Raw genomic sequence first — 10,476 nt, 5'->3', positions numbered from 1 at the left:
CCGAGGGCTGTCACAGTATATTATCGGAGCGCGTTTTATTAAAGTTCATTTTCCAGGCTTCCATTTAACGGTGTTCTAGACCGCTGTCGTTTACCCTACACTGCGATGGTAATTTCTCTATCGAAGTCAGTTGCCGAATTCCAAAAGTTGACCAAGTGCTGTTGAAGCAGAATGCAGTGTCTGAGCTGAAAGGGAAGCAGGACAGAGCCGCGGCCTTGCCAGTGCAGGGGGGTGGGACGCGCTGCCTCCATACCCCAGCTGGGTCAATCCCAGGGGTGCCACGTCGCGGGCACTAATTGAAGCCTGGTAATTAGTCACTGTGCATGTGTAAGCTATTTTCATTGAAAAAAACAAAAAACAAAAAACAAAAAAACACGACCCCACAAACATGGATCCTGGTATGGCAGATTGGAGCCGACAGGTGCAGAGGAGCTTTCTGCCTCTCCCCACCTGCACGGGACGATGAGAGTCAGTGAGCAAACTGCATGCTGCAGTGCAGGCTGACACTGCCCCAGGGACACTGACAGGAGGTGGCTGGGAGAGCCAGGTGGGTTACAACGGAGCAGGCTGTGAAAAGCCACTGCTGGTGCAGTGCTGTGTCAGTAAACACACACACAGCTACCATAGGACAGGCAGGACTTGGAGGACGGGGTGGTGTGTGATGTGGCCGTGGCATATACTGGAGGAATACCAACGCAGCATGCTTGTTGCCTCAGATCGTGCAGTTGTGTCGGCCTTGATGCAACAAACGGGAGGTGGGGGGAGCAGTGCTTTCAAACGGACACAGCACTAAAATATTTAGGCTGCATCAGAGATAAGTGCTGCTTCAGATGTCTGACTCTGGCTCCCCAGGCTTTCAGTCTTCATGAAAAGGCCACTAGCAAAATAATACAAAGTTTCATTTGAATGTGAGGGAGAGTGTAATTACAGGGGAGTTGAACACACGGGTTTATGGCATCTTTAGGCTGACGGCTTGTTTACTACTTGCTATTACAGTAAGTAGTGCTGTTGCCCTGCTTGCAATTTTGATGCCCATTAAGATGGAAACTATGTAAATCAGGATTAGCCATTAATATTTATAATTCATGGCGGGATGTAGGAGTTTGTCTGTTATGAGAAGAAACGTAAACTGGAGTTTTATGAACACTGAAAACTGTTGCTAAGGTGGTTCTCTTGAAATAATTTTCCTCTGCAGCCAAACATCAATTCTTAATTTTAGTGGCATGCATAGTGGGATGGAAACGATGATTGATTTTTCTCCAAGTGCTGTGGGCTGCTGCAGTTGAGATTTCACTATAAAAGACTAGACATTTCCAATTGCTTTTTATAAGTTCAGAATTGATTTTATTTGTTTAGCACCTGACTAACATAATAAAAGAGAAAAGGCATGCAGCCGAATAGAGGACACGGCCTTCCTCTCGGTGCTGCGATATTAAGCCATGCTGCAGATTGAGAACGAAGCAGCTGGGCTGTGAGCTGCATGGCTGTGGCAGAGCAAGTGTTCCAGCACTGCGCTGCTCTGTGCTTCTGAGCAGGAAAACTGCCTGTGTCCCACTGAGACAGCGTTTGGGAGTGACAGCAAAGATGAGATGAGCTGGTTCTGCAGCACTCCACCACGCAGCTTCCCTGAGTTCAACTCGCTCTCTTTACACCTCCCCATCCTTTCTTTTTCTTTCACTATCCTAACTAACTTAGCTAGCAAGTAGTTGTAGAAGCTGTTGATAGGCAGCAACCAGAGAATTAATGCAGCGAGAGCTCCTGTTCCAAACAGGCTCATGCGGGAGCTGTTGTACTGTGTTCACAAAGAATTGTGGCTCCATATAGGATTGAATATTTTATGCAAGCCTGGCTTACTGTTGCGATTTTGACAAGTGAGAAAGCAAAAATAAAATGGAGTTAACATCAATGTGTCTTGGTTTTTAGTGCGGGGATTTATGGCACCCACGTTACATGACATCGATAAAGTCCAAAGCTGCCAACTGGTGCGAATGAGGTTTCATTTTCTTGATCCGAGTGCTAGCGTTTTCCCGAAGGGATTGTGGCTTTGATATTCTTTTACCAAGAAGATTTAGAGGTGTTCGGATGATTGGTGTCTGTAGAATACAGATAGGCAAAGCAGAGGATGGGCTGCATTTTCCTTCTGCATCAGTTCATCATGCTCTGTGGTCAGCCCCTTGGGCCACGTGAGCCTGGGATGTTTGGGGAGGAACTGCTTCTGCATTTTCTGGAGGATTCTTGCAAAGACAGAGTGAAAAAAAAAGGGGGGGGGGGGGGGGCTTAGGACTGTTGAAGTTCAGCCTTATTCCATGCATGGTGGGAAAGAGCTGAGAAATCCAGTTTGGTTCTTGGCTCCAGCACTGCTGAGATAGACTTAAAAGTTCAAAAAACTTCTTTTTTTTTTTTTTGCCTAGGAGAGTAACCCAGCTCTCACATTCACATGCTGAACGTGGTAAGAAAGGCAGAGTTTATGGCTGGGGAGAAGCAAGGAGTTAATCCTCCCGTGTCTGGAAACACAGAGAGATTGCAGGCATGTTTTATTCCCTACTTTATGACCGTGTAAAACAAATTCACTGAAACTTGTCACAGAACAAGGGTCTCCTGCTGCTAGGAAAAGGTCGGAACAAAGGTAAGTTTGTTTTTCAAGGCAGGAGACAAGGACTGTGTGTATGAGCTGGTAATGCTGCCAAAGGCTGGGGAGCCAGGGCAGGCAGCTCTGCGGCTGCTGCAGGGGGATGCAAAATGGGAATTTTGTCCAGGAGCTTCTAGAGGGCTGGAACCACTTCTCTCCAGCATTTGTCTCCTTTTCATTTCCTGTTTTTGCTTCCAGCCTGAGATTACTTTATTGCCGTGACACCAGGTATGTCACCTTGTGTTCGGTCAGGTGACAACCCGATGGCTGCCTTCTGCTGCTAGACTTATTTTTTTAACAGGAGTGAATAGGAAGCTCCTCCTTGGTTGAATTCCCTGTGAAAACCACACTGCTATTAAATAACTGCTAATTTTGCTGTGCTCACATTACTGTGAAAACAGCAATCAATCCCTGGAAGCGGTCATTAGCAGCAGCGACTGCCCTGTGGTGTTTCAGTGGGGTTTTCCTCATGCTGCCTGGCAAAGCTGTGGACAAGGACAGATGTGATGGCAGAACCTGTCCAGAATGTGGCCACTTCTGCAGCAGAGTAGGCAGAGGTGCTGGACAGAAAGTGAGGTGCTCCTGAAGATGTTTGCATTGAAATCTCTCTGCCAAGCACTTGCCAGTTAGCAGAGAACAGAAAAATGGAAGGTTTTCTTTAAAGACATAACTTCGAGTTTCCATTTATTAGTTTGTTATTATTGATAAAAATCGAGCCCGCTTTCACTGGCAGTGACTTTTCAGAGCAGGGCTGGTGGCTAACCGCCCGCTCCCTCTGCGGTCAACCAGAAGGGATCTGAAGGCGGCCTCGCATCACTGAGCCCCCAGCTCTTGTCCCCAGGGAGCTCTTGCCCCCCCTCGTTCACTGCAGGAGGAGATGGCAACTGCCATTCATTTTATCTTCCTCTGAAGCACATGAGATTGCTGAGGCATAACACAGGGGTGATGGTGCTGCAGCAGTTGATCTTAACATCCCTTTGGAGCAGTGCCTGTGCTCTTGGATGCTGGCAGTGACCATTGGGCTCTTTGTCTTTCTCTAGCATGCCCTGGGGCATGGGAGCATCACTGCTGTGGCTGGGCCCTTGTGATACTCTGGTCTCCTCTCCTACAGCCGGTTCTGCCCCTGTCTGTAAGCAAAGGGATGACCACAGCACTGCAAGAACTCAAGCAGCCAATGGAGTTGTCAACACGGAAATTATTTTTAAAGAAGCCTGCTTGCATTTCTTGCCACAATTATTATGGGTGGTCAGGTAGCTTTTGTGTCACCAGAGCTCTGTATTCCTAGCAGTTCTGCTGCTGTCTGAATCCTCAGCTACCAGTGGGCTGAGGGGCTCCTTCATTTCTTACTTGAAGATTATATTAATTTCTACCCTTGATGCTTTCTAGAGCCTGCTAGAGAGGCTTGAAGACAAGTGGTGCCTCTGCATTGAGGCACCCTTCAGGTTTAGCTGCGAAGCTTCTTTGAGACAGTGAGGTGACACGATGGCAACGGGCTTTGAAAGCCCATCTTCCAGATGGGAAGATGACAGGCTAGTGGTGTGAAGGGCCATGCAGAACTCCCTGCCATGAGCTTCCAGCTCCACTGAAACAGAAGCAGGCTCCCACTGATGCCAGCACAACAGAAGATCTGACACCTATGGATGGACCTCAGCTCTGAACGTGACTGAGCAGAACATAAAAGCACCACCTGCCTCTGAGCTTCTCATCCTCTGTGAACCCAACCATTTTGCTCAGCCGCATACAAAGAAGAAACCAGCAGTGGCATGAGGGGCATCCTGGCCTCTCCGTGGTCGCGACATGGGTACCTGCAGCTCAAAGCAGCCAGAGCACGCCTCACGTCCCACACTTTGCTCCCTTCCTGCAGCATTTTTAGGAGGCGATGCTTTTATAATCAATCAGTCGTTGCCTTTGTTAAGTCCCCGTGTCGGCATGTGTTGAATCTGCTTTTCTGTGCCAAACATATCAGTGCTGTGCCTTCGTCTTTCAAGTTTATAGTTGTGATTTCTCAAAAATTGGATGAGTACCAACAAGCAAATAATGACAACAACATACCAGCCTACTGCAAGAATACACTGTGATTTTGGGACCAGGTTTCTTTGGATTCTGCCAACAGATCTGAATTGAATTCTGCTTATTGTGAGACCTAGTTGTCAGGTCTCATTTCCTGTCTTTTCCTCTTTCTTGTTTTCTTGTGATGTGTCAAAATTTGGTGGAGAATTAGAATTGGTGGGAACTAGAAATGGATTTGGACTGTACTGAGTGATACTTTGATGTTTTAAAGGCATTTTGGAGAGCTTCTTGTACCATTCACTCACAAAATGTAGCAAGCTTGGTAAAATGTAGTTAAAATTCAGATGACTAAGCTTGTCTGCTTATCTAGATTTAAATCTAACAAGTCTTTGAGGACAATATCTTGTGCCAACACATACTTTCTGAATTCATGCACACGTATACAGGTGAAGAGCAGTTTTCATAGCTGGAAGGGGAAAACATGACCTTTCCAAAATTCTGAAAGTTTCCCTTGCTCTCTGAAGAAAACAAAATCCAGTGGAAAAAACTCTGAGAGGTTTCTTCTCTAGAATCAAAGGAAACTCAAACTGAGTTCTGCAAGAGTCCTCAGTAGCCCATGCAGCAGGTGATAACTGATCCCTCTATTAGGTTTCGGGACTTTGAAATCAGGAGATGAACTGCAAAATTATGAGGTTTTAAACGTTCTGACCTCCTGTTTGCCTCCTTCTTTCAGAGCCTTGAAGGGTCAAATACCAAAACTTCTCCAACTTTCTCTTGCCACCTTCAGTGCTAGAAGCAGAGCATTTTTCTTACTGACAACTGAGATCTCTAACTGACCCACGTTGACTGAGCTTTTAGGAAACAAAGCCAACCTCCTGGTGCTATTGGTGCACCTTGGCCTGAGCTTGGTTCTTCTTGAGACCTCAGATCCAGCTGGTTGCTATTGGGCTGCCACCAGAGCATCGCCACCCCCCAGGTCTAGCAGCTGTGACTTTTTGCACGTTGGTGTCACATCCACTGCTCCGTAGCCAAGCTGCAGTGGTGCCCTGGGGCGCAGTGGCCAACTCATCTCATAACTGTCGTCATTGCCGTGCGATGCGCGGAAGCGAAGCGAGGCAGCGATAGCGATCAGAGGTGCTCGTGCTCCACGTAAGCGGGTGGTGAGGAGTGCTTGTTCCGCTCTGCAGCACGGCCGTGATCTCAGCCACCTTCCCGTGTCAGGTTGAAGTGGAAACATGACTTTCTGCCTTTTCTCGTGAGAATTGAGACTTGCCTGCTGCAGCCAAACACAGCTGGTGGTCAGGATGGGGCTGGGTCTCCTGTGGGTGTCGTGTCCCCCTCCCTCCAGACCTGCCTGGCCTCAGGTGGTCTTCAGCTGGCTACCAGATCCCTGCTCCTCACTCTCCATGTCATTAACAGAAAAAGCTAAATGCTCATTTTCTGGAGCAACCAGTTCAAACCTGGTCATCAGCCTCCTTGCAGAGGGCCTCTATGCACTGCTGGTTTTGTTTCTGATTTTAACCAGTTTTTCTTTCCAGACCAGAGAAACTGTTTTCAATGCAAATTTTAGAAAACCTAGCACATGGCAGGGAAAAAAAAATCTGTTTCAACAAATCCACACTTTCCAAGACAGAGTAATGTTGTCAAATGCTTCAAAACAGAGTACTTAGGAAATTCCCATTTAGCTTCACCTGGCTTGGTCTTACTAAAATAGAAAGTCTTGACTCTGCACCTTGACTCCACTAAGAGCATGGCTGCCGTCAGACTTCATCAACCTTGGTTTGCTCTTTGGCCAGCTGTGCCAAAAATCATCCCTGGATGGTGATATGGTGGGATCCGATGCCATGACCCGCTTTGTTTTTAACTGTCCAGTCAACCACACGTGTTTTCCTGCCTGAACTGGACTTAAGAACAGGCCAAATTATTTAGATAGATACATCCAATTGGTGGAGCTGCAGAAAACATGACCATCAGAGAGGAGAGAAGAAGCAAGTGAAGAAAAACGAGGATGTTTTGTTTGCAGTGAGGCCTTTGTTCCTTCACATGGGCTTGAGCCGAGCCATGTCCATAAGCTCTTCACAGCTGCACAGACCTGTCCTTGCTGTTCATTTCCAAGACTTGATGCAACCTGTCACAAGTCTGCTTCTGCAAGGACCTTTGTCCCCATATTGCAATGGATTGTTTGGGGATCAATGACCAACCTGACCAGCTGGAAAACCCTCACTGACCCCCAAGGAGAAATGTCAGAGGGTGAATTTTCATCAAAAGCCATGTGAAGACTTTTCCCTTTTCCAGTCTTTTTCCTGAGTCTCACTGGACTGAGACATTGCCTCAAGACTGTGCTGCCATGGACTGACACTGGGAAATGCAGTCATATATTGAAGCCAACAAATATGAAATAAATAAATAAATAAAACTGCTTTTGAAAAAGGCTAGTGAGGACAAAAAGCTTCCAGATCTTGTATAATCCCTCTTGTCTGGGCTGGCAGCAGCGTGTGAGCTCTGGATCTTTTGAATACTTATTATTAAGGCATCGGAGGAAAAGGTGCATTACAAAGTCATGATCATAGAATCATAGAGTCACAGAATCACCAGGGTTGGAAAAGACGTCCAAGATTATTTAGTCCAACCATCCTCCTACCACCAATATTTCCAATATCTGGGCAGTCTCAGTAAGGCTTTGGAGCCTGGCAAGGGGTAGTCATTTTGCTACAGGACGTTTTGCTTTCTCTACGCATGTGCCCCACTTTGGCTATGTCACAAACCTTTGGAGATACCACTTTGTGCATGCACTCAGCAGGGCGCTCGGTAATAATTCAGCAATTAAAAACTCCAGAACTCCCATTTGCACTGGGCAAGGGTGGGAGATGGTCTCTCCAGGGTGCTCCTGGCCCTTTCCTGGGTACGAGCAGGAGAGCTGGGCTGCAGCACGGACGAGGGCATGGGAAGGGGTGGAAGATAAAAACCCAAAATTTGTGGGGAGCTGAGACTGGAGCTGGGTCATGGCTTGGGTAAGGGAGCTCCAGGGCTGGGAGCAGTGCTAACGAGGCTTTGTGGGACACCCAGCTTCCTTGGCAGAGGTCTGTGAAGTTTCCAGCCCTGCTATTGAACCACATGGGTATGAGTATAATGACAAAGGAAATAATTATTCTGCAGCATTTTATTCTTGAGAAACACATTTCTTCACACCCCAGTGCCTGTTAGCAGAGCAGGGACAGCTTTGCACGTCCAGACTGTGGGAGTGAGCCCAGACTGCTGAGCATGGGTTGTTCTTGCTGTTTGTGAGAGCGAGAGCTGCAGCAGCCACAGCTCAAGTCCTGAAGGCTGAACAAGGTCATCCTGAAGTCAGCACAGGGCAAGAAAATCCTGACCCAAATCCTGCCTGGTGCTCAGACAGCTCTTTGTTAGGTAGTTAATAGCCTCCAGTCAGCCAGCTGCCCATTGAGACCTGTTGAGCACCCAAAGACTTTGGCCATGGCCATCATCACTGAACTTGCAGTGGGATGGTGGTTTCAGAGAGCTGCTCTAGGCTTGGCCACTGGATAAGCGTCACTGAGAAAGCATCTGTCTCAGCCTGCTGCTAGGTGTTGCAATCGTTCCTTGCTGATGGGAAACAAAACACAGCTTTGAAAAAAAATAGATCCTGGTGATAGGCTTTGTTTTGCATTTCTTTGTGACAGAAGTGATTAAACTGCTAAATCACAGCTGCTTTTTTTTTTCTGTAAAAAAAGACAAAGCATCTTTAGATCCCTACATCATTTCAAGAGTTGCAGAAAGCTCAAGGTAGATGGAAGTGATTAGATCTATCTTGGTTTTATCGCTGTGCTCCTACACCCACAGGCTCCTGAGCAGGGTGTATTTGCTGTCTCATGGCCTAATAGCTTCCTGTGTTACTCATAACTTAAACACTGTGGGAGAGATAAGGGATTGGGTTTGGTTTGTTTCCTATAAGGAGGAATGAACATTAATAAATATCTCATTACCAGAAAGTATCATAGTGAAAGTACAGCGCTTTCTCCTGTTCAACAACTGGCTCTTTAATTTTCACCATGGTCTAAGAACAACATGAAAGCTCTGAAAAATGATCCCAGTCACACCCAGCTGGGTTTTCAATAACTGCAGGATCAGATAGGGCCGATCGTGGGAGGTTATCAGATAGAGGTAGCAAAATGCTGCAGCTCTTACTCAAAGTATCTCTCTCGGTGTGATGTCCACTGAAGTTGTAAAAAATTGCAGCACCTGCGATCTCTGGTGTTTCAGAAAGCTCGTGAACCCTGGTCCCTCTGCAAGCTGCTTCCCCGGCACCTCCTGCTCCAACAGCTCCTCTTGCTCTGGAGAGAGCTGCTGCCAAGAGCCTTCTCCCTCCCTCAGCTTTGTTTCTAGGCAGCTTTTCTCACTGCCCTTCTTCATCCTCCACAGTGAAGCATCTTCACTCCCACCTGGGGGACAGCCACCAGTGAATCCCAGCAGCCAGAATGTCGGAGACAGGACTGACAGCCACCGCAAGTGCCTTTAGGCCCATCTAACACGGGAATCCGGAATGTAAGAAAGACAGAAAAATGTTGGAGAGCATCCATAGGAGGTTTATGAAGATGGGGAAGGGTCTGGAGGGCAAAGCATGCAAGGAGCAGCTGAGGTCCCTGAGTTTGTTCAGCCTGGAGCAGAGGAGACTGAGGGGAGGTCTCCTCCAACTTGGGATATTCTATGATACTGTGGATTTTTTAACATGTGCAGTTGGAAATACTGTGGGTTATTTGTTACAAATGATTTACAAGGCCTTTCAGAGGGAAATAAATTTCACAAGGGCAGTGCCTTCAGGGAAAATAATATGTGCTTGGAAGGGTGATCCATCATTCTGCATTAAGCCCAGAAGCTCAGCTGACATCGAAGTATACCTGATAATCTCCTATCTAAATAATTTCCCCTTGAAATCTTCCATCTGTGCAGCTTTGTGCTGTTGATGAGAGGGCAAACTCTTGGGACAGAAGTTCTGGTGAAGCTGGCCTGGTAGCAGCATGGTTGAGGTGGAGAGCTGCCCAGTCACGGTCCCAGAGATCGCCCTCCACTCTTACTTTCCACGGGAGACATTGGAGGTACCAGATGACCTCAGAGAGGTGATAGATCAGACATAGGTGGTAGGTCAGACATCTACTCTGCATTTTCTGGAAATCCAGGTCACTTCAATGCTTTCAAGGAATGCCCACCTGGTCATCTCTTGGCTTGTGATCAGTATCAGAAGAAAGGTAAGAGCTTCCTGCAGAGGCTTCATGACCTGGCTTGGCCAGCAGAAAGTTGTACCCAAGCTTCAGGAGACAGTGATTGTCTTTAGCCCGAGACACTTCAGCAGACTTCTCCAAATCTTTTCTTTTTTTTTGCTGCTCTTGGTCTGCTTCATATTTGTTATCCATCCTGGCATGAGGTCAGGCCAAATTCTGGGCTTCCAATTTGTCTTCCACTGGTAATGCTGAAAACTATGAGGAAGACCCCAGCATTCTTCCCAAACTGATTTTTTTTTGACCTTCTGGCTTTACCTCTCTGTGGTCTCTCCACTGTGGGTCTCTGGGGGCTGCTTTGCTCTGGGGGATGCTGACCACATGTAGGCCATTATTTCTCTGTTCTTTGCACTGGAGCAAGACAACCCCAGCTGCGATGGGAGCAGAGCTAGGAAAGGCTGTCATGGGTTGGGACATAGGCCCTTTGGGAGTCCTACAACCCCACAGCACCCTCCTACCACATGTTCCTGCAGCCAAGCTGAAGCAGGGACACTCGTGGTGGGATATGAAGGATGCACTGTGTCCTCTGGGCCAACCTGCCACATGATCTGCATGTGGTCGCCT

The sequence above is a fragment of the Numida meleagris genome, chromosome 19, assembly GCF_002078875.1.
Source record: "Numida meleagris isolate 19003 breed g44 Domestic line chromosome 19, NumMel1.0, whole genome shotgun sequence".
NCBI classification, from domain to species: Eukaryota; Metazoa; Chordata; class Aves; order Galliformes; family Numididae; genus Numida; species Numida meleagris.
The sequence above is the reverse complement of the archived record's forward strand: the minus strand, read 5'-3'. Positions refer to the sequence as shown.